The sequence below is a fragment of the Thamnophis sirtalis genome, unplaced genomic scaffold (genome assembly GCF_051295495.1).
Source record: "Thamnophis sirtalis isolate CommonGarterSnake01/CBP01778 unplaced genomic scaffold, rThaSir2_p1.2 scaffold_12, whole genome shotgun sequence".
Classification (NCBI taxonomy): domain Eukaryota; kingdom Metazoa; phylum Chordata; class Lepidosauria; order Squamata; family Natricidae; genus Thamnophis; species Thamnophis sirtalis.
This window is the reverse complement of record NW_028261392.1, coordinates 4659691-4685008: the sequence shown is the minus strand read 5'-3', so window position 1 is coordinate 4685008 and position 25318 is coordinate 4659691.

Genomic DNA, 25318 nt, shown 5'->3' with positions numbered 1-25318 from the left:
AACCATACAAGTCGAGAGGGGAGGGGAACTCATCAACCCCAGGCCTGCCGACACAGCCAGGTTTTGACGGCTTTCCGGAAGGCCTGGAGAGAGGTGAGGGTCCGGATCTCCGCGGGGAGTTCGTTCCAAAGGGCCGGAGCTGCCACAGAGAAGGCCCTCCCCCGGGTAGTAGCCAGATGGCATTGGCTGATGGACGGAACCCGGAGGAGGCCGACCCTGTGCGATCTAACGGGTCTATGGGAGGTAATTGGCAGCAGGCGGTCTCTCAAGTACCCAGGTCCAATACCATGAAGGGCTTTATAAGTTACGACTAGCACTTTGAAGCATATCCGGAGACCGATCGGTAGCCAGTGTAGCTCGCGGAGGATAGGTGTAACTAGCCTTATGCATCTGTCTCTGTGTGTACTAAGCGAAAGCTGTATCATAGATCATGATTATTAATTAATTAATTATTATTTTTTAAATCCTAAGCTTATTTAAAGAGCAGAATCTGGAATGCTTCCAGATCCTTCAGATTTATTTTTTAAAACTGTTCCTATTCCTAAACTATTTTCTTTTTGGAGAGGGCGCTAAAGCGCTCGCACTTAAACAAAATGCCCTACAATCCAGTCTCTTGCATCCACTTGTTAAGCTGTTGACCTTAAGGGGGATACGCCGTGCCCTTCCCTCGAGATCTGCTTATGGCAGTCGCGAACGAGCCCAAGGAGCAGACGAGTGCAATCACGAAATGGAAATGACTCTCATCAAGACTCCGGCTACGCCTTTGCTTGTCACAGGCGTCACGATCTGGAGTGCGGAGCCTGGTGAGAGACGATCGTAAATTAATAACTCAGAATATGAAAAAAAAGAGAGTCGCCTCTCCCCACCTAAGATTATTTCGAAACTTCCTCCTCTCTCTCTCTCTTCTGATTGTAGGCAATTAACATTTATATTATTGCTGGAATTAGAAGCAGATTTCGTTTAAAGCAGCGAAAGGCAAACACCAGGCTAAAAGAAGGCAATTTTGTGGTCCCAGAATATTGCAGATCTATGAAGGAAAATGATATTTATTTTTTTCTATATTTGACTAATATTTCAGAGTTGGAAGGGCCACTTTCTCTGTGTGTCTCTGTCTGTCTGTCTCTCTTTGTCTCTGTCTCTCTGTCTCTGTCTCTCTGTCTGTCTGTCTGTCTGTCTGTCTGTCTGTCTGTCTCTCTCTCTCTCTCTCTCTCTCTCTCTCAAATTACAAATTACAGATTAATAGAGTTGGAAGACATCTTTTAGGTCATCTATCTATCTATCTATCTATCTATCTATCTATCTATCTATCTATCTATCTATCTATCTATCTATCCATCCATCCATCCATCCATCCATCCACCCACCCACCCACCCACCCACCCACCTACCTACCACCATGCATGAGCACATCCATGCAACCACTCATCCATCTATCCAGTGACCCACCCACCCAACCACCCATCCATCCATCCATCCATCATCTCTATCTGTATGTCTGTTTGTCTGTCTGTCTCTCTTTGTCTCTGTCTCTCTGTCTCTGTCTGTCTGTCTGTCTGTCTGTCTGTCTCTCTCTCTCTCTCTCTCTCTCTCAAATTACAAATTACAGATTACAAATTAATAGAGTCTTTTAGGTCATATAGTACAACTCTCCATCCAAACAGGAGAGCCTACACCATTTCAGACAGGTGGCCCTCCATTCTCTTTTTTCTTCCTTGGGATCTGGGTATTACTTACTTGGACTTTAGTAAGGCATTTGATAAAGTAGATCTTAACCTACTACTAGATAAAGTAAAAAAATGTGGGTTAGACAGCATCACCACCAGATGGATTCGTAACTGGCTGAGTGTAGTGTAGTCCTCAATGGAACCGCATCTTCATGGAGGAAGGCTCTGTTTTAGGCCCAGTACTCTTCAACATCTTCATCAATGATTTGGATGAGGGAATAAATGGGGAACTCATCAAATTTGCAGATGACACCAAGCTGGCAGGAATACCCAACACTCCAGAAGACAGGCTCAAGATACAGAAGGATCTTGACAAACTTGAACATTGGGCACTGTCTAACAAAATGAAATTCAATGGTGAAAAAAGTCAGGTTCTACATTTAGGCAAGAAAATAAAAACGCACAGGTACAGTATAGGTGGTAACCTTGCTCAATAGTAGTAACTGTGAAAGGGATCTTGGAGTCCTAGTGGACAACCATTTAAATATGAGCCAGCCGTGTGCAACAGCTGCCAAAAAAGCCAACACAGTTCTAGGCTACATAAACAGAGGTATAGAATCAAGATCGCGTGAAGTGTTAATACCACTTTAAATGCCTTGGTAAGGCCACACTTGGAATCGTGCATTCAGTTTTGGTCAACACTATGTAGAAAAGATGGGGAGACTCTGGAAAGAGTGCAGAGAAGAGCAACAAAGATGATTAGGGGACTGAAGGCTAAAACATATGAAGAACGGTTGCAGGAACTGGGTATGTCTAGTTGATTGAAAAGAAGGACCAGGGGAGACATGATAGCAGTCTTCCGATATCTCAGGGGTTGCCACAAAGAAGAGGGAGTCAAGCTATTCTCCAGGGCACCCGAGGGTAGGACAAGAAGCAATGGGTGTAAACTTGATCAATAGCAGTTAGCAACAGCAGTTAGACTTATATACCGCTTCACAGGGCTTTCAGCCCCCTCTAAGCGGTTTACAGAGTCAGCATATTGCCCCCAACAACAATCCGGGTCCTCATTTTACCCACCTCGGAAGGATGGAAGGCTGAGTCAACCCTGAGCCGGTGAGATTTGAACAGCCGAACTGCAGAACTGCAGTCAGCTGAAGTAGCCTGCAGTGCTGTATTTAACCACTGTGCCACCTCGGCTCCTTCAAGGAATTGTTGTTACAACAACACCAGAATTTAGAAAGTTGTGCTTCAGTTTTATGTGATATAATGTAATCTTTACAATGTTAAAGAATTTTATTATTATTTATTATTTTTAAAATTACTATTACTAATAAAATACTATAATGATAAGCTTTATATCTTGCAAAGGTCAATCATAACAAAAAATAATATTTCCAAGGCTGCTGTCTTGGTCCGGAATGCCTGGTATTAAGTATCATTTAATTAGGAATGGCTCCATTTCTGAAGAGAGAAGAATTGTATGCAAATAATCAGCTTTATCTTCTGTGATCTCTACTGAGAAAAGACATTCTAACCAATCACTTATTTTCCCCCCTGATGAACATTCATTCCTTATTGCATTATTTGCACTTTAATGACCTTGTAAAGATTCAGTTTCATGGTATAATGAATTATAAATTGAACAACATGTCACAGCCAAGTTGTAGAAAAGTATTTGCTCATTGATTTATTAACAAAAGTCGTTTTCTCTTTCATGGCGCTTAGGAGTGTCAGGGCCACGAAATGCATTTGGAGAATTGAAAAACGTTGTGCGTGTGCCAATTTGCCAAACATGCCAGTGGGTTTGTTGCATAAGGGTGGGGGGGGGAAGGGAGGAGGGGGAGGGATGGTTAAGGGAAGCACTGAAGGAGAAGCTTCATGGGTTGAGGGATACGGAGAACGAAGCATGCATCTATTTTGCTTTTGTAAAAATGCTTTACTTGTTAAAATCATATTAAAGCCTTGCGCCAAAACTTTGTCCGGGGAAACGCGAAATGGGCAAAAATCAAGAGTTGAACTTTGTCTCTTCCTTCTTCTCTTCTTTCTTCTTCATCTCTTTTTCTCTGTTTCTCTCTCCCTCCCTCCTTCTTCCCTTCCTCCCTCCCTCTCTCCCCTGCCTTCATTCTCTTCCTCTTTTCCTTTTTTTTTGTCCCTCCCTCTCTTTCTCTCTCTGCCCTTCGTCTCTCCCTCCGTCTTCCCCGTTCCTCCTTCCCGCTCCCTCCCTCCTCTCATTCTTCCCTCCCTCCTTCTTTCCCTTCCTCTTCCTCTTTTCCTCTCTGCCCCATCCCTCCCTTCCTCTTTATTTCTCTTGCTCCCTCTCTCCTTCCCTCTTGTTTTCTTTCTCTCTCTCTCCCTCCTTCCCCCTCTCTCCCCCTCTATACTTCTCTCCCTCTCTCCTTCCATCCCTCTCTCCTTCTCTTCCTTCCTCTTCCTCTCTTTTTTTCTTTCTCTCTCTCTCTCTCCCTTTCTTTCTCTTCCTCCCTCTCTTCCCACCTCTTGCCTTCCCTCTCTTCCTCCTTCCCACTCTCTCTCTCCATCCATTCTTCCCTCCCTCCTTCTTTCCCTTCCTCTTCCTCTTTTCCTCATTGCCCCGTCCCTCCCTCCCCTCTGTATTTCTCTTGCTCCCTCTCTCCTTGTCTTCTTTCTCTCTCTCCTTCCTTCCCCCCTCTCTCCCCCTTCATTCGTGTCTCCCTCCCCCCTCTTTCCTTCCATCCCTCCCTGCTTCTCTCCCTTCCTCTTCCTCTCTTTTCTTCTTTTCTATCCCCCCTTTCTTTCTCTTCCTCCCTCTCTTCCCACCTCTTGCCTTCTCTGTCTTCCTCCTTCCCACTCTCTCTCTCCATCCATTCTTCCCTCCCTCATTCTCTCCCTTCCTCTTCCTCTTTTTCTCTTTGCCCCTGACCCCCCTCCCTCTTTATTTAATCTTGCTCCCTCTCTTCCTCCCTCTTGCCTTCTTTCTCTCTTCCTCTTTCCCCCTCTCCCCCTCCAATTTTCTCCCCTCTCCCTCTCTCCTTCCATTCCTCCCTCCTTCTCTCCCTTCCTCTTCCTTTCTCTCTCCCCCTTTCTTTCTCTTGTTCCCTCTCTCCCCACCTCTTGCCTCATCTCTTTCTCCCTCCTTCCTTTTTTCTCTCTCCCTCCCTCCTTCCATTCTTCTCTCCTTCTCCCTCCCTCTTTCACACACAAACACTCACCAATTATAATAATTTCCACTGACCATTGGCCAAGATTCCCACTACTGTAGTTTAAATCAAATCTTTGTGAGAGGCAGGAAATAATAACCTCAGAAGGAATTTTCCTAACATAGGATGCACGCTGCAAAGAACTTGATTCTATTCTGGCTGAAAGTTTCAGAAAGCAGAAATCCAAGCATGTAGCACTGCTCCATGTTTATTTGCTACCAAGAACCAGCAGCTTCTAGTTTAACTGACATGGTGGACAATACACGAGGAGATCTTTTTATAAAGGCATCATTTGAAAAAGACATGGATGCTTACGGGTTGATAACAGAGCTGTGCAAAGTGACCCTGTCTTGGTTTGACAAGGAGCATTTCACTGCGAAGATGAAGTGGAAGATCTCATCTGGAAATTGTCCTCTGCTTCAAAATTGCTTCCAGCTTATCTAGGAGGTCCAGGGGCTGCAAGACGCATCCCAAAACATGAATTGCCTTTAGGCAGATCTCCTTTTTTTTTTCACCCAGCTCTTGTAAAACTCCATGACTTCTGCTGAAAATGCTGGATGAGGCTTGTCTGCAAAGAAATGCAATCACTCTGCTTTGTTTTGTTTCTGGAGTGGCCACGGTGCTTCACAAAGGAACTTCAAAGAAAGGCCCCTCTAGAAGCTCCATCAAAGAGGATCTACCTCCTTGAAGTATTGTACATTGCTAACAAGCAGAGCAATCAGAAAACAATAAGGTCATTATATGCCAAGGTCATTAAACTGGACTGGTTGATTGGAGAGGAAGGAGTCGAGGGCTGCAAAATTTTCTTCTTGCGTGCAAAGAAACAAAAATTGAGTATGTCTAGTTCGGTGGTGGGTTGCAAATTTTTTTTAGAACCTCTTCTGTAGGTGTGGCCTGCTTTGTGGGAGTGGCTTGCCAGCCATGTGACCAGGTGGGAGTGGCTTGCCAGCCATGTGACTGGGTGGGCGTGGCCAACTTGTAAAATGTGGTGAAACTCACTTAACAACCAAAATGTTGGCTCAGAAACTCTGGCATTTGAAGCACGCAAGTCTTAAAGCTGTCAAGTTACAAGGCCTTGCACCCCTAACCCTTTAGAAAAAACCCCAGGGGTGTTCAAACTTGACAGCTTTAAGATTTGTGGACTTCAACTCCCAGAATTCCTCTTCCAGTCATGTTGGCTCAGGAACTCTGGCATTGAAGTGTGCAAGTCTTAAAGCTGTCAAGTTACAAGACTCTTGCACCCCTAACCTTTTAGAAAAAAAAAACCAGGGGTGTTCAAACTTGACAGCTTTAAGACTTGTGGACTTCAACTCCCAGAATTCCTCCTCTCACAATTCCGTTTCTAAACAGCACTGTAGATTTGTGGAGCCTCTTTTATAGAAGAGGTTAGAACTGGCAGGAACCCTCCCCTGGTCTAGTTTGATAGCAAGAAGATCAAGGGTGACATGATAGCAGTGTTCCAATATTTAAAGCAGCGGTCACCAACTGGTGGTCCGTGAGAAACTTTTGGTGGTCTGCAGAAAAATCATTTGTATTTTTTATATTGCACTAAATCAGGGGTCTCAAACTACGGCCCCTGGGATGGATACGTGCAATGAATGTTTGTGTCGCTGCAGAGAGCCTCCCCATTTGGGGTCTTTTTGTGTGGTTTATCCAGGGCCCAAAAGCGTTGGATGTGTCTTCCAGAGCAGCGGTCACCAATTGGTGGTCTGCAAGAAAAATTATTTGCATTTTTTATATTGCACTAAATCAGGGATCCTCAAACTGCAAACAAATTGATTGTTTCCCGATTGCTTATTTCTACTCTATGACTATCATGAAGAGTTGTACCTTATAATTCTTGATGAATGCATCCTTTCATGTCTTTTTATGTCCACTGAGAGCATCTGCACCAAAGACAAATTCCTTGTGTGTCCAATCACACTTGGCCAATACAGACTTCGATTCTATTTTATTCTATGGCCCCTGGCCAGATATGTGCAATGAACGCTTGTGTTGCTGCAGAGAGTACTCTCCCTTCGGGGTCTTTTTGTGTGGGTCGGAATGGGCAGAAATTCCCACTTGGGGTCTGCTTCAGCCTCCTGGGTGGGGGGCTTTGGGCGAAGGCTGGAGGGAAGTGATGCTGGAGTCAAAGAGCCAGAGGGCCTCGTTCCAGTGGGACTGCACCATGGCTGCACCACTGGCTGGTCATCTCAGCCCACTGAGCCTCCAGGCGCTGGCACCTGGCCTTTCACTCCTGCATGTCTTCTCTCCACTTGGAAAGCCTATGCTCGTAGTCCTCAGTGAGGTGCTTCTACTGAGCCTCCTTCTCAGTCAGATCCAATTTGAACAGCTGTTTTGCCAACTCTTTCTCCTGGTGACTGTTTAGCTCCAACAAATGCTTCCTGTGGGGGCCCTAAGGAGCCCAGGCAGGGAGGCGAGGAGTGGCTGGGAAGGGAGGGGCAAGTAGAGGCTGCTGAGGCACCCCTCGATGTGACTGACATCAAGTTGGCCATGCCCACACAGTCACATGACCACCTTGCCACGCCCACCCAGCCGGTCATTAGGCAGATGATATTAGTGGTCCTCGGGATTTAAAATTATCAGTTTAGTGGTCCCTGACGTCCTAAAGGTTGGTCACCCCTTGTTCTAAAGGGCTGCCTCAAAGAAGAGGCATCAAACCATTCTATAAACCAACTGAATGTAGAACAAGAATCAAGGGATGAAAACTTATCAAGGTGACAACCAACCTAGAAATAAGGAGAAATACCTGGACAGTGAGAACAATGAATCAGTAGAATGTGTTGCCTTCAGAAGTTGTACATGCTCCATCACTGGAGCCTTTTAAGAAGAGGTTAGACAACCACTTGTATGAAATGGTATAGGGTTTCCTGCATGAGCAGGGGGTTGGACTAGAAGACCTCCAAGATATCTCCCAATTCTGTTATTCTAAGTTGCTTCACCTGCCATGAAATATACTCAACTGTTCTGACCCCCCCTCGGCCCACACCAAAGCACTCCGAGCCAAAGATACTTTACGGAATTTATTCACAGACAGACAGGCCTTGGCAGCACTCCAACACAGATAAGCCTTGGCAGCAATCCAGCCTGCCAAGCTAACACCACAGTTCTCCAACATTAGTTAATGCGTTGACTTCTGCAAAAGGGGCATGTGCACAAGCATTCCTTTTATAGTCTGGAGAGGAGCCTAATGACCACCAGCTGAGTGCAATTACCTCCTGTAACTGTGTAACTGTTCTTTACGCCTATTAGCTCTCCGGTGCCGGGCAACTAGGAACAACTCCCTTGGCTCCTCCCCACTGCTGACATCCAGATCATACTGCCTTGTCTCCACCCTACTGGTCCAAGGCTCAGGAGCCTCCTAGTGGCCAACCAACCTCTCTGCACCCTGCTCGGAGTTGGAACCCTGTCTATGGTCCTCCACATCCTCCAAAGCCGACTCATAGGACCCCTCGCTGTCAGAGTCTGGTGGCAGCTCCAGCGGCTCCTGCTGGGCCACAACACTTGACTAAAAACAAATAACAACAAAACTTTTGTGGCATTGTGATAGAATGTTTCCACACTGCTCTACAGATCTCTCATTCCAAAAGCACATGAGTGACAAATTCTGACCCCAGACCCATGATGTGTACACAGAGCCCTCTCTACCAGTACTCAAGCGGTTACCCAAGCTCATCTCCACTGCACATAGGTGCATGCCTCCCGCCGGCCAGCTGATTTTTGGGTCTGTGCCCTGCATGTGTGTGGGGAGGGGTGCATGTGGTAGACATGTGTGCAAATGTGGGAGGTAGGGGGGTCACATACGCATGCCTGGCATGTGGGGGTGGGGGTGCTCCCCCCGTAGCCCATTTTTGCTCCCAGGAGGCTGCAGGAAACCTACTAGGCCCAAAACGCGGCATGGGGGTGGGATCACACACGCATGCACAAGGGGGTGCGGCGTGTGGGGTATGTGTGCTGTGCATGCATTGCATTATGGGCGTGGCACACGATGACCAAAAAGGTTATCCATCAGTGCCCTAGACGCTAATTTAATACTTAGCAATCTTCTAATTTTTGTACACTTGGTTTTGAACTGATATTCCCCCACACACGTGTAAGCTTTTTTCCCCCTTCTTTGTATTTGTAAGTACACACACACACACACACACACACACCACTTTTTCACAAGATCAGAGAAGGAAGTCTGATCTTTCCTTCTGATGCTTTATGGTTTTTCATCAAGTGGATGAAAGAATTAAAAAAAAATGAAAGGAAAATCTCTTCTATCCTTTCATCCTTGATCTCGATATATTCATAAACTATGCTTGAAAAATAAAACCGAGGTCTTCTAAATCAATTAATGTGAGCTTTCTGACCTATCGCTCTGCTTCCATGGCTATTCGATGGCATGTTAAGGGGAAAAAATGCTCTTGCTTCTGTCCTCTAATCTTTGCTTAGGTGCTCTGATTCACGAATTCTGGATCCTCTTGAATTTGATAGGATCCTTTCCATTTGTATGGTATGGTATGGTATAAGTTTATTTATAGGCCGCCCTTTTCCCTGAGGGGACTCAGGGCGGCTTACAACTTATGTGGGAGGGGATACATACAATGACGTATAGAACATACATAATTAAAAAATAGAACAAGATTCATCATTCGGGTGGGGACGGATTATAATCTTTAGCCCCAGGCCTGATGGGATAGCCAGATCTTGAGGGCTGCGCGGAAGGTCTGAAGGGTGGTGAGGGTACAAATCTCCACGGGGAGATCATTCCAAAGGGTCGGAGCTACTAATGAAAAGGCTCTCCTCCGCGTAGTCGCCAGTCGACACTGACTGGCAGATGGAACTCGGAGGAGGCCTAATCTGTGAGATCTTATAGGTCGCGAGGAGGTAATTGGCAGAAGGCGGTCTCTCAAGTACCCAGATCCACTACCATTTGTGAAACATCTGGCCATTTGCATCCTTTTAGAGGGACGTTGAAGCAGTTGGAGGTTTATCTGTCTCCTCAGGGTCACCTGATTGGTGATCCTGGTTGCTGTACTCTGCAGTTGTTCCCTCTGGAAATCTGTTCCTACTCCCACACGGTTAGATCGGGTAAAGGAGGCACGAAGGGCTAAGTACGACAGCTCTTTATTGCAAGTCAAGGAAACATCTGGCTGAAGAATGGTCGGGCAGCATCCCCTTTTAAAGTCCGACCTCTTAGCCAATGAGATTCAACCTCCGGAACAGAGGACCTTGGTGGAAACCTCTTGCAGTCTGTCAGCGGGGGGGGGGGGATATCTAACACACACCATTCCAAGGGTCTTCATCCCAAATAGTATAGCTAAAAGTCTGTAGAGATTCTCAGTCATCCAGATCATGGTTGTCCCTGCTTTTTCAGGAGGCAACTGGACATTTTTCTTTGAAGATATTTTGCTTCTCATTCAATAAGCTTCTTCGGCTGTTATAAGATAGTGGGGAATGGAAGGATTTATATTCCTTGCAGGCAGCTGGTCATTTGCATCCTTTTAGAGGGTATTTGAAGCACTTGGAGGTTTATCTGTGTCTTCAGGGTCACCTGAGTGGTGCAAATGTTTCCTGTTTTCTGTAATTTCTTTCCTCTGGAAATCCCTTCCTACTCCCACCCCATTCCAAGGGTCTTCATCCCAAATTGTAGAGCTAAAAGTCTGTAGAGATTCTCAGTCATCCAGGTCATGGTTGTCCCAAAGGTGCTTTTTCAGGAGGCAACTGGACATTTTTCTTTGAAGATATTTTGCTTCTCGTTCAATAAGCTTCTTCAGCTGTTACAGGATAGTGGGGAGTGGAAGGATTTATATTCCTTGCAGACAGCTGGTCATTTGCATCCTTTTAGAGGGTCACTGAAGCTCTTGTGCATCTTTGTCTTGTTATTATTCCCTGCAACTCTCGCATACTAGGAAAATATAATATGGAAACACGAGTAAAGCATTAAGGATCCTTTATGCTTAAGACCAGTGAGTCTTAATGGTTAGAGAAAGCTTTCTGCATAGGGAACGTGATGCCAGGGGGGAAAAAAACCTAGGATAATGTACATGTTCCATTGAATTGACTCTGACTGATATTATAGATAATCATGATTGTCAGGAGGTTTCCATTAGGCTCTTAGCTTTTCTCCTTCAATAGGAATTCTTAATTATTCATATTAATTTCATGCCCTAAATGACAGGGAAGAATCCTTTGGCAGTACAACTTTGTCTAACTCTACCAATCTTTATACAGATTTCCTGGGTTTAGTTATTCGATTCTTGGGGATACGGTATCACTGAATCCTCTAGTGATGATATGTAAGGAGTGATGCAATATATATATTTTTATACACAATAGGATACTGGGAGCTTTTTTGAGAGGATTCTGATATGTCTACGGAAATTCTCAAGTCAGTCAGGTCAAGATTGTCCCCAAAGGTGCTTTTTCAAAAAGTAACTGGACTTTGTTTTTCCTTGAAGATGTTTTGCTTCTCATCCAAGAAATTTCTTAAGTTTTGCAGATAACAAAGTCCACATTCTGGACAGAGAGGATCGCTGGTTTGAAAGAGGGGTCAACGAGGCCATTTACATTAAGATTGAGCAAGAGAGAGGGGGGATATGACACCACCCATTTCCTGTTTACAACACCGTAAAAGTTTTAAGAACTAAGAACTTTCCAAAGTTCTAAGAAGGTTCCACACCCGTTTTCACTATTCAGGTGACCCTGAGGGTACAGATAAAGCTCCAAGTGGCCTCAATGACTTTCAGAAAGAGTGCTAATCAGAGGTGGGATTCAGCAGGTTCTGACCAGTTCTGAAGAACCAATAGCAGAAATTTTGAGTAGTTCAGAGAACTGGCAAATATCACCTCTGGCTGGCCATGCCCCCATCTATTCTCTGCCTCCCAAGTCCTAGCTAATCGGGAGGAAAGGGGATTTTGCAGTAACATTCCCCTGGACTGGGGAGTTAATGGAGAATTTATAATATCTTTCCCCTGCCACGCCCACCAAGCCATGCCCACCAAGCCACGCCCACACAATCAGTAGTAATTTTTTTTTGAAACCCACTACTGGTGCTAATGACAAACATGTCTGCAAGGAGTACAAATCCTTTCATTCTCCGCCATTCAGTCAGAAGCTGAAGAAGCTTCTTGGATGAGAAGGGAAACATCTTCAAAGGAAAACAAAGTCCAGTTGACTTTTGAAAAAGCAGATTTGGGATTATTCTGACATTAAAAAAAATGAAGATGAAAAGAGACGAAAAGATTCACATTACCTTTTGGCTCCATCCCATTTGCCTATTCATGAATTTAGAAACTAAAAATTAACCAAGAAGGGTAGATCACGTGGGAAGAAGTCAGCCCATATATCTTTAACTGAATTTATTCTCCCCTCTGCCAACAATCCTTGGTCAAAATTAATTTTTGTTCACTTTCTTTTTTAATGTAGTTCCTCTCTGTCCTCTCTTGCTTTTTGGAAAATGTGTTGTTGTTTTTTGAAAGCTGGTCTCCGATCACAAATGAAATATCCGCCAACAAAATGGTGTCAGACCTATTCCAATTACTTTGTCTGCCATCTTCTTTTTTTAAAATTCCAAGTGTGTATCTTATTGAGTAACTTTATATCTTTATTCCTCCTCCTCTTCCTCCTCCTCCTCCTCTTCCTCCTCCTCCTCCTCCTCCTCCTTATTTTTTCAGTTTTCTGAAACATCTTTGAGGTAACTGAGCCAATCACCACTTGTAGAGATGCAGATGGAATTTTGCAATGTAGTGAAAAAACGAGCCACATTCCTGGCTGTGTCCATGAAGGTGTGATACAAACATGTCCATGGAAAAGAATAGTGGCAATTTCTCAATTCCGTTAATCTCGGGAATACTTCCATTTCCTTCTAGAAAAACAGGCGGGCAGAGAAATGTTGAAACTTTTTTTTTTAAAAGAGAAGAATGTAGTAGCTTTCAGCAAAACTCATATAAGGATTTTTTAGATTTATATCCCGTTTTTATCCAAGCACTACAGGTAGCTTCCATGGGTTTTTCCATTCCCACAAGAGCTATCTCTAGTTGGGCTAAGAGAGAGGTTAAACAATAGCAATAGCAATAGCAGTTAGACTTATATAACGCTTCATAGGGCTTTCAGCCCTCTCTAAGCAGTTTGCAGAGTCAGCATATCGCCCCCAACAACAATCTGGGTCCTCATTTCACCCACCTCGGAAGGATGGAGGGCTGAGTCAACCCTGAGCCAGTGAGATTAGAACCACTGAACTGCAGATAAGAGTCAGCTGAAGTGGCCTGCAGTACTGCACCCTAACCATTGAGCCACCTCGGCTCTTAAACCAAAGTTACCAAGTTAATTTCCATGATGGGTGGTGCATTTCAGTCTGGCTCTTCTACATTCACAATTCAGAGCAACCTGGGACCTCAGTCTATGGAGCCTAGTCCAGCATTTTTGACAGTTGTGTCCTGGGGTCAAGGGTTCAACTTTTGTGACCTTCTTACAAGTAATATCAATGAGCAATTCACTTAGCAACTGCAATGATTCCCTTGACAACTACAGCGAGAAAGACAGTAAAATGGGGCAAAACTTCACTTAACAATGGTTTTGCTTAGGAATGGACTTTTTGAGCTTCATTGTGTCCATATGTTGAGAACCACATATAGTTGAACAGTTGCAGGAACTGGGCATGTCTAGTCTAGTGAAGAGAAGGACTAGGGGAGACATGATAGTGGTCTTCCAATATTTGAGGGGCTGCCCCAGAGAGGAGGGGGCTAAGCTATTTTCCAAAGCAAACTAATTGTCTCCTGCAAACTCCACTCCCCTTGTGCTCCTCTTTTATTTCCTATGGGAGGGGCCATTCATCGTCTGGTCTTACTCCCAAGTTGACCCCTGTTCTTCAGTTGTTCCCTTCATCTGGCAACTCTGCCCATGCGCACACTGGGAACAGGCTCCAGCTCTTTGTCTGCCTCATTGATGTCGGACTCTGAAGTCAGTTGATAACTGGCATATGGCTCTGGCCCCCTCTCTGCCTCCGACACAGAGCCCTCCTCAGAGCCTTCCCCAGACTCCAGGACTGGCCCATCTTCCTCCCCACCCTTCTCACTGTCTGAATCTGCCGCCAGCTCCACTGGCTGCTGGAGGACCACAACAGAGAGCACCAATGACTCTTTATTTCAACCTGGAGCTGCAAATATTCTCCTTTATTGGTCAACTAAGCAGGGATTGTTTGCAAGGATAGAAAGAGATGAGGTTTTTACAAACTAGATTTAGAAATTGTTCCTTACTTCCCGCCACCCCATTAATTCTTTGGATTAGTTCTTTGGATTATTGTGTCTTTCTCCTTTCCTCAAGTTTACGCACAGCTGGCTACCCTGAAAAGGAATCGTGTTTTGGCTATGTATGAATGCACACATGTACATGGATTATTGGTCCCAGACGGTGTCTAAAAAGGCAAACAGACAGACAAAGAAGGTTACATTGGCAAAGATATCAACACATCATCTCAGCATCCAATGACAACAGTACAATAGTGGGAAACACAGAACAAACCTAGGGTTTATTTGGGAAACAGCCAAGGTGCTGCTGAGATTCAGAACCTGGACTAATGTTGAGATTTCTCACAGAGCTTTTGAATCACTGTCTCTTTGCTAACGTACCTCCCCGAGACATTGTTATGGAGACAGAATTAGAAGAAAGGAGGCATAATTACATAGCAAACCAACATGTTGGCTCAAGCAGAGTAAATTAGGGGCTGTTACGGCATTCACAAGTTAATTTAAGAGTCTCATTATTAAGGATTGTGCAATTTCAGACCAAGGGTAATAAATTGGTTATCACATCATGGTCGTCCAAGGTAGGTTTGGGAATCCTTGGCAAATTTAAACTAGTCATTATTCACGTGAAGTGTTAATACCACTTTATAAGGCCTTGGTAAGGCCACCCTTGGAATATTGCATTCAATTTTGGTCACCACAGTGTAGAAAAGATGTGGAGACTCTAGAAAGAGTGCAGAGAAGAGCAACAAAGAAGATTAGGGGACTGGAGACTAAAACCTATAAAGAATGGTTGCAGGAACTGGGTATGTCTAGTTTAATGAAAAGAAGGACTAGGGGAGACACGATACCAGTGTTCCAATATCTCAGGTGTTGCCACAAAGAAGAGGGAGTCAAACTATTTTCTAAGGCACCTGAGAGTAGAACAAGAAGCAATGGGTGGAAACTAATCAAGGAGAGAAGCAACCTAGAACTAAGGAGAAATTTCCTGACCGTTAGAAGAATTAATCAGTGGAACAACTTGCCTCCAGAAGTTGTGAATTCTCCAACACTGAAAGTCTTTAAGAAGATGTTGGATAGCCATTTGTCTGAAACGATATAGGGTTTTCTGCCTAGGCAGGGGGTTGGACCAGAAGACCTCCAAGGTCCCTTCCAACTCTGCTATTGTATTATATTGCATTGCATTGCATTGCATTGCATTGCATTGCATTGCATTGCATTGCATTGCATTGCATTGCATTGCATTGCATTGCATTGCATTGCATTGCATTGCATTGCATTGCATTCATCACTTGGTGAGGGCACCATAGTCTTCCTGCTGAGGAGAAATCATGCAACCCATAATGGTATATGAATTCTATTTGCCATAATTTAATTCAGGGTTAAACTAGAGGAAATGAAAACAGTTATGTTATTGATGTTACTATCAACAGGAGGTGGGGGAGGTGAAAAACACACCCATTTTCGCCTCCTGGGGCATCTGTGTGTCCTGTTTTTCACTTCCCCTGCCTTCATAATGTCTCTGTAGGCCAAAACAGGTAAAAATGGCTCATTTGGGGGGGGGGGTGAAAACGGCTCATTTGGTGCCTCCTGGGGTGTCTATGCACCCCATTGTTCACCTTCCCTGACTCCAGAGCATCTCTGCAGGTCAAAATTGTTGGCTATACCTTTCAGTTCCAGCCCACAGGGCTCATGAAGGTAAGCCAGGCGCTCGGCCGAAGGGTGGGCGGGGCGATGTGGGCGGGGCAACTTCGTGGTCCTGTGCGGGCTGGATTAATGGCTTCAGCAAGTCGCATGCGGCCCGTGGGCCATAGTTTGAGGACCCGTGATCTAATGCCTGCCTGTCCATCTGGATCAGAAGTCCCATAGATTTTTAGCTCTTGTTATTTTCCACGACCTTCTGTGGAAATGACTTGATGGCTGTCTGGGGAATTCTGGGAGTGAAAGTCCACACATCTTTCAGCTGAGAGACATTGATCTACCCCTTGGGTTCTATCTAGTGTGGTAAATCCAGTGGTGGGATTCAGCTGAGCCTAAGCAGCTGATCCAAGAGCTGCCGGATCGCCCGGACTTCCCGCCACCTCCTTGCCCAGCCTCACCTCTGCTTCTTCAGCTGCCGAGCCCAAGCAGCTAATCTGAGAGCCAGAGGTTTGCCTGGCTTCTGGCTGCCCACTCACCTGGCCTCATGGCTGCTTCCCCAGCTGGCAAGCCCGAGCAGCTGATCTGAGGAATGCTGGATTTCAAAAGCCCAGGTGCTCAGTGCTACAATGAGAAGAAGTGCAAGGAAACCATTGGCCTGGGAAGGGAGGGAGGGAGGCACATTCAGCCAGTTTGCCAAACAGCACAAAATGTTAGCTACCAGTTTGGGTGAATCGGTGTGAACTGGCTGAATCCCACCACTGGAGATACCGTAGTCACCATATGATCTAGTGCCATGAGGGCAAACTTATGGCACATGCGCCAGAGGTTGCATGAGAGTCATTGTTACGGCACACGAGGCGCATTTGTACACTGGCCAGCTGATCGGGCTTCATTTTCAGCTATTTTTTGCCTTCTGGAGGGAGGAAAACGGCCCTCCCTCCGGAAACCCGGAGGTCTGTTCCTGAACTTCCGGTTTACATGTAGGGTCGTTTTTCGGCCTCCGGACCCTTCAGGAGCCTTCCCGGAGGCCTCCAGAGGGCAAAAAACAACTGTTATCACCCTCCCCAGGCTCCTAGAAAGCCTTTGGAGCCTGGGGAGGGCGAAAAACAGCTCCATTGCGTGTAAAAAGCAGGCGTCATGCGTGCATGCGCAGGGAGGTTGTATGCATAGAATTATGGGTGTGGGCATGCCCGCGCATGCCCCCCCCCCGTACTCCCGCTGCTTGTGGCACGCAATGGCAAAAAGTTTAGCCACCACTGATCTAGTGTCTGCCAGGGTGGAGACACTGAGTAAATAGGAACATTTCACACAAAAAACAACAACTTGCAAATAATTTTATAAGTAAAGGTAATAGCACTATTAATGAAAAATCAAGCTATTTTAAGTGAAAGCTTAGAATGAGGGCAGTACCTTATGTGTGTCACCAGAATTCACCAAAATATTTTGAATACTAGGCTGCCCACTCTGTCATTTTAATGTAGTTCTGTTTTTAATACCACTGTTTATTTTCATCCCCACTCTTATTGCCTCGATCCAAGCTTTCCTTAAAAAAATTTTTTTTTACATACCTCCAGGGAACAACTCCAGTAGGTAAAGTAAAGCTTTCTCGTCACAATGACAAATCGTATTCGCTGTCTCTTATGGGCATGTTTTGATCATTTTTCACAGCAAAGTTTTATTTATTTTTTTAACAACATAAATGCAAACAATTGCTGCCCTAATTCGAAGGATACTATCAAGCATTTATCATCCAGCGATAAGACAAGGAAATGTTTGACAACTGTGCAAATTATCTTCAGTCTTCTCACATCTATATAAGAAAAGGGTAGGCTTGTGTGTGGTTGAATGGGTAGTAAGCAATTCTTTCCATCTTTCAAAGGGAAAAGCATGGGAGGAAGCTGGTTTGGGTAAATGCCTTCAAATACAACACAATGGTTTTCTGTCGGTGTGTAGTTTAAGTCTGGTTCTAAACGACAAACACGGACAACAAATGAAGTGGTTTGCTCACCTGGAGAGGTTGTTGTGGGATTCCACACTATACAAGGCAAATAGAAAAAAGAGATGAAGGTCAAAGAACACAGACCCAGAAAAAGGTGGAGGGGCAACATCAAGCACACACACACACACACTACAACACCAATTAACAATGGTTGAAGCTGTTAGAAGAGCAAGAGCTAGAAACTTCTCCCTCCACATCTGAAATGGGAGGAGGAGGTGGAGGAGGAGCAAGAAGAAGAGAGAAGAGGAGGGGGGAGAGGAGGAAGAGGAGGAAGGAAAGAAGCAGATGAGAAGAAGCAGAAGCAGAAGAGGAGGAGAAGGAAGCAGAAGAAGCAGAAGCAGAAGCAGAAGAGGAGGAGGAGGAAGTGGTGGAGGAGGGGGGAAGGAGAAGAAGAAAAAAAGAAGGAGAAAGGAAGGAAGAGAAGGAGGAGGAGGAGAAAGAGGAGGAGAAGGAGGAGGAGGAGAAGGAGGAGGAGGAAGCAGAAGCAGAAGAAGCGGAAGAGGAGGAGGAGGAGGAGGAGGAGGAGGAGTAAAGGAGAAGAAGAAAAAAGGAGAAAGGAAGGAAAAGAAGGAGGAGGAGGAGAAAGAGGAGGAGAAGGAGGAGGAGGAGAAGGAGGAGGAGGAAGCAGAAGCAGAAGAAGCGGAAGAGGAGGAGGAGGAGGAGGAGGAGGAGGAGGAGGAGGAGGAGGAGGAGGAGTAAAGGAGAAGAAGAAAAAAGGATAAAGGAAGGAAAAGAAGGAGGAGGAGGAGAAAGAGGAGGAGAAGGAGGAGAAGGAGGAAAGGAGAAGAAGAAAAAAAAGGAGAAAGGAAGGAAGAGGAGGAGGAGGAGGAGAAAGAGGAGGAGAAGGAGGAGAAGGAGGAGGAGGAGGAGGAAAGGAGAAGAAGAAAAAAGAAGGAGAAAGGAAGGAAGAGGAGGAGGAGGAGAAAGAGGAGGAGAAGGAGGAGAAGGAGGAGGAGGAGGAAAGGAGAAGAAGAAAAAAGAAGGAGAAAGGAAGGAAGAGGAGGAGGAGGAGAAAGAGGAGGAGGAGGAAGATCATCATCATCATCATCATCATCATCATCATCATCATCATCATCATCATCATCATCTCTGAAATAACACTTTTTAAGGAATCCTCATTAAACCAGATAACTCGGGTGAGATTTCATCTACTCTTTGTACGTTATTTTATTGCAGATTGAAGATTTAATGGAAAGACAACTGCAAATGTCTGTGAGCATGAGGAGAAAGGAGAGGGAAAAGAAAGGAATTCCAGCAGAATATTCTACCTTGGAAATAGCTTTGAATGCGCATCCCTCACATGCAGCCACTGATTGTTAGGAGTAACCAACAAACTACATCTAGAAAACTCAGCCTTCTACCATTTATCCTCCAGCACTCGGTTCTGGAGTTGCTGTTCAAGATGCAAGCCCATCATTTGTTCTTTTTCCACTGAAGGACGACAGAATGGTATCAGCCCCATAGAGTATGCATCATAGGACAGGTCAGATTTCCAGGCATTACAGTGAAATAGCAGATGGAATGAGTTTAGCAGCTTCTCAAGCATAGCCGACAAATTCCTGGCTCTCACCTGAATAAGTCTGTAGTTGCTGTTTACATTATATTCTTGCAGGCGGCTAAAGTGGTTACCTTCATAACACAGCCCTTGGAGCAGAAGAGGTGGGATTCAGCAGGTTCTGACCAGTTCTGGAAAACCAGTAATGGAAATTTGAGTAGTTCAGAGAACCGGTAAATAGCACCTCTGGCTGGCCCCACCCCATCTATTCTCTGCCTCCCGAGTCCCAAATGATCAGGAAGAAAAGGGGATTTTGCAGTATCGTTCCCCTGGAGTGGGAAGAGAATGGAGATCTTGCAGTATCCTTCCCCTGGAGTGGGAAGAGAATGGAGATCTTGCAGTATCCTTCCCCTGGAGTGGGGAGTGAATGGAGATTTTGCAGTATCCTTCCCCTGGAGTGGGGAGTGAATGGAGATTTTATAGTATCCTTCCCCTGGAGTGGGAAGAGAATGGAGATCTTGCAGTATCCTTCCCCTGGAGTGGGAAGAGAATGGAGATCTTGCAGTATCCTTCCCCTGGAGTGGGGAGTGAATGGAGATTTTGCAGTATCCTTCCCCTGGAGTGGGGAGGGAATGGAGATTTTATAGTATCCTTCCCCTGGAGTGGGAAGAGAATGGAGATCTTGCAGTATCCTTCCCCCTGGAGTCGGGAGGGAATGGAGATTTTGCAGTATCCTTCCCCTGGAGTGGGAAGAGAATGGAGATCTTGCAGTATCCTTCCCCCTGGAGTCGGGAGGGAATGGAGATTTTGCAGTATCCTTCCCCTGGAGTGGGAAGAGAATGGAGATCTTGCAGTATCCTTCCCCTGGAGTCGGGAGGGAATGGAGATTTTGCAGTATCCTTCCCCTGGAGTGGGAGGGGGGAGAATGGGGGATCTTGCAGTATGCTTCCCCTGGAGTGGTGGGGGAAATGGGGATTTTGCAGTATCCTTTTCCTGGTGTGGGAAGAGAATGGAGATCTTGCAGTATCCTTCCTCTGGAGTGGGGAGGGAATGGGGCTTTTGCAGTATCCTTCCCTGAAGTGGGGAAGGAATAGAGATTATACAGTATCCTTCCCCCTGCCATGCCCACCAAGCCGCACCCACCAAGCCACACCCATAGAACCAGTAGTAAACAAAAAAATTGAATACCACCACCACCTTTGAGGAATTTTTTTGCAGGACTGTAACTTTGTTGCTTGTATCCTTACGGTTTATACTGATATTGATTGTATCTTGTCTTTTTATGTCCACTGAGAGCATCTGCACCAAAGACAAATTCCTTGTGTGTCCAATCACACTTGGCTGATAAAGAATTCTACTGTATTCTAAAAGAATGCAGAGAAGAGCTACAAAAATGATTAGGGGGATTGGAGGCCAAATCATACAATGAATGATTGAGGGAAGTATATATGTCCAGTTTAATGAAGAGAAGGATTAGAAGTTATATAATAACAGTCCAACCCAGGTCTTGAGCAGGAATGGTTGACCTATTCTCCAAAGCACCTGAGGACAGGACAAGAAGTAACTGGTGGAAGAACATTTAAAGAGAGATCCAACCTAGAAGTAAGAAGAAATTTCCTGACAGGGAGGACAATTAATCAGTGGAACAGAAGTTGCCTTCAGAAGTTGTGAGTGCTCCATCACTGGAGGCTTTCAAGGAGAGATTGGACGGCCATTTAACCCAACTGGTATAGGGTCTTCTGCTTGAACAAGGGGTTGGACATGAAGACCTCCAAGTTTCCATCCAACTCTTACTTGTCCACGTTCTATGTTTTACCTGGAATGGAGATAAACTTTGCAGGTGTGATTTCTAATGAAGTTGAATTTAGTTTGGGGAAAAATATGTACATACTTTCGAGAGAAGTAGACAATACTTTCGTCTCAGGTGAGTTTTCTGTTGAGCTTTGCCAAAACTGGAATTCTGAATTGCTTCCGGTTATGACAGCATAAACAAAACTTTGACAAATTTCATGAGAAGTAACCTCAAAGCAAATATCCCCACTGAAGTAGCACTCTTTCAGGAGGAAATAAAAAAAGGTAATTTGTATAGACCTCCCTGTTTAAGATTCATGGTCCAGCTTCATGAAGTAACATCTTGCAGACTAATTAGAGTATGGCAATGAGCCAATCTCATTGCTGTTTTTTTTTTCAGTTTTCCCCTGAATTTCATATTTAAAAATCAAAACAGATTAATAGATACCTGTCTGCTCACTAAACACTTGGAGGACAATGAATAATAACACAGCAGTTCTGAGACCTGACACAACAAGCTTAATAAATTATTTGAGCAGCTGTAGGATGGAAAATAACCCCACCACATTTTCCCATAGCATTGCAAACAGTGTCAGACAAATAAATTGCAAGTTCTAATGCTGAATCAAATCAAAATTATATACAAAATTGATCAGAGCGTCTTCTTAAAGATGAAGCAAAGACCTTTGAAAGAGCGTGAAGGAGAGAATATCGAAGTATCCATCCTGATTACTAAGTTTGAATATAGGTGCTTAAAACTAATTGTCATCCTCTCGCCTGTCTCCCTCCATACACTGTGTGGAATACTGACCAAGAAGTTGGTATCCTAGAGAGAGATCACAAAAAATACTGCCTATCTAGGAATTGCCATCTTGGTTGCTCTCAGGACATCCATAGGATGTGAAAGTGAGGTGGAATAAAATCCCTACATCTCGCCTGTCTCCCTCCATACACTATGTGGAATACTGACCAAGAAGATGGTATCCTAGAGAGAGACCATGAAAATACAGCCTATCTAGAAATTCCCATCTTAGTTGCTCTCAGGACATCCATAGGATGTAAAAATGAGGTGGAATAAAATCCCTACATCTCCCAAAATGGCATTATCCTGCATGGATGGGATAGGATAGAATGGAATAGAATAGAATAGAATAGAATAACAGAGTTGGAAGGGACCTTGGAGGTCTTCTAGTCCAACCACCTGCTTAGGCAGGAAACCCTATACCATTTCAGACAAATGGTTATCCAACATCTTCTTAAAAACTTCCAGTGGTTGGAGCATTCACAACTTCTGGAGGCAAGTTGTTCCACTGATTAATTGTTCTAACTGTCAGGAAATTTCTCCTTAGTACTAGCTTGCTTCTCCCCTTGATTAGTTTCCACCCATTGCTTCTTGTCCTGCCCTCAGGTGCTTTGGAGAATAGCTTGACTCCCTCTTCTTTGGAGCAGCCTCTGAGATATTGGAAGACTGCTATCATGTCCCCCCTGGTCCTTTTTTCATTAAACTAGACATACCCAGTTCCTCCAACCGTTCTTCATATGTTTTAGCCTCCAGTCCCCTAATCGTCTTTGTTGTTCTTCTCTGCACTCTTTCTAGAGTCTCAACATCTTTTTTTTTACATCGTGGTGACTAAAACTGAATGCAGGATTCCAAGGGTGGCCTTACCAAGGCATTAGAAAGTGGTATTATTATTCAATGCCTATATTTAGTCTATGTATTATTCTTCACCCATTTCAAACAACTCAGGTATGACAGTTCTGAAATAGTTATTTGCTTTATCAGTTGCAGGAATAATAAGTTCTGAACTCATTCTCAAAGTGGAAAGATCTAGAATAAATATGAGGCTAAGAAAAAATTCAGTTCGCCTGCAATCTCTGCACAAGCTTCATTTCCAATTCTCCAGTCCTCTAAACTGTATTTCCCTCTCTTTACTAAAATTATGTGTAAAACAATGAAAAACTGCATTATAATATTAATAGCTGATACGAATAACAATGGCTCAGAGATAGCAGCCACAAAGCAAAAAATAATTATTTTTAATTAATTCAGGCCATTAAAAAGAGTAAAGTCACAACAGGCATTAAAATCTACACAAAGCCACCAACAAGCAATCTGACAGAGTAGCCTTGTTTCTCCCCATCCTGTTGAATTATTCCATCATGCAAAATCAATAGCAGATTTAACACTTGGTAAGAAAATCAACATTTAAAAAGGAAAAAAAGTTTGGGAACCGATCTCATAAGTAGAATGAATCTGAAGTATTGGATCAAAAGTCTTTGTCTGTTGAAAGAAATGTCCTTCTGGGTTCAGCTCCAAGTGGGGAAGAAGTGGTCATGTATCTGGGTGGGTGTAGCCAATTCAATGCCACTCACGTCGATGGGCGCTTCATGTTGGCTGTGACAATGTAATAAGGGTTAACCGGAGAGGCAGTTTCTGTAAGCAGGGCAATAAAGATGAGGCTAGAAACAACACCAGAATGTTTCCTTCCTGCCTTCCTTACAGGATTAGCCGTGCAAAATCAGAAAAAAACAAAAGGAGATTTCTTCCAACAACCGGTTCTCTGAACTGCTTTGAAAGTTAACAACCGGCTCTCCTGAATAGGTGTGAACTGGCTAAATTGCACCACTGGTGGGGCCCCTTACCCGCCTGGGCTCTATGCCATCCCATTTAGGCATGTTTTCAAGCCAAAGTGCATGTGTGGAAGGCTGAGTGCATGTATGGGTGGGGCGTGTGCGAGTGAAGCTGGCTCTCATGCGTGCACGCTCACATTTGCAAACTGGCAGGGAAAGTAAGTGAATACTACCCCTAGCAGGATAGGACAGAGTAGAATTAACAGAACATAATGGGAGAATGGAACCACTAGAAAGAACAGAACAGAACAGAATGTGATATGTTTGGAGACACCTTCTTAAAAAGTTGCTTTATGGAACAAACATGAGATGAGAACCTCTGGGCACAAACTGTCATTTTTTAAAATAATAATAATAATAGCTTTACCAAATCTGATCTGCAACTTCTGGATGCCCACTAGATCAGTCAAAAGACATGCAAAAAGCAGCTCTTTGCTGGCATGTAGTGGTCATCCCTTCCTCCCCTTGATAAAATATATGTACAGCATGACAGGATCATAGTAACAATAAGATTAATTTATACAGAACCTGGCATTGCCTGGGCATTTATTTATAGGGGGAAAATGTCCAAACCAAACATAATTTCTAACGTTGCGTTATCCCCCTTACCAGAGGGAGCCCCCTTGTGGAGAACTGTGAAGCCGTTACCACCGCAACTCCACTGTGCTGTACAGTAGAAGCCATTTTAAGGCAATTCAGTAGACGGCATTTTAAGGAGCAACACGATGTATCTTAACAGAGCACAGATCCGAATGGGACATATTTCCTGAACCACTTTCCAAATTTTTCAGAACAATGATGCACTTGGGTGGCTGTGTTCACTAATTAGCAACCTTGTTGTTGAAAGACAGCCATTTTTTCTCAAGGGGGAGACTCTCTTGGCTTCACGTTTCCCCACTTTCCATCCTAAGAGCTACTGTAAAATTATTATATTTTCAAATATTTTTACCGTGCCCTTTTTGGGGGGGGGGGAGGAATAATTAATTCTTCTTTGCATAACTTGGTTGATAACATGTCATAACGGAGCTTGCCAAGTGCCAAATGACTCTGAAACTCATTCAGGCATTAAAGGCAAGGGGGGGAAAACCCATTCATCTAGATAAAATCTTCTCTGACATCTCAAGTAGAAGAAATCTTGGTATAATTATATAGTGTTAATGAAGGCCATGTGTATAGGCAATTCTCACTATTAACCTCAGTGTTTCCCCATCAAAAGTAATGTAGATCAGTCATTTTAAATTAAAGCAAAGAAGCACTTTCAATTTTGTATAAAATATTTCTGGCTAAAGGTAATTATCTTATTATTTCCTTCATTAATATACCATTGTTCTATTTTACACTGCTAAAGATTTCTAGGAGCATTATGGTAAATTAGATGTTCACAACTCACAACTCAAATATTGAATGCATGGTCCAAGATATATACAGCACATACTGTAGGTTTACAATGAAACATGCAAGCTACTTCATGCAAGCTACCTGTGGTAGAATTGAAGGAAGGGAATTCTTAAACAGCTAGCAGATTAGGTGGTTAATGGAAAAGCACCATGTTTCCCTGAAAATAAGACAGGGTCTTATTTTCTTTTGACCCCCCCCCCAGAATAAGCACTTGGCCTTATTTTGGGGGAGGTCTTATTATTTTTGAGGTGCAGGAGGTGGTGAGCGTGGTCACCTCATGGCTGCTTCTGTGT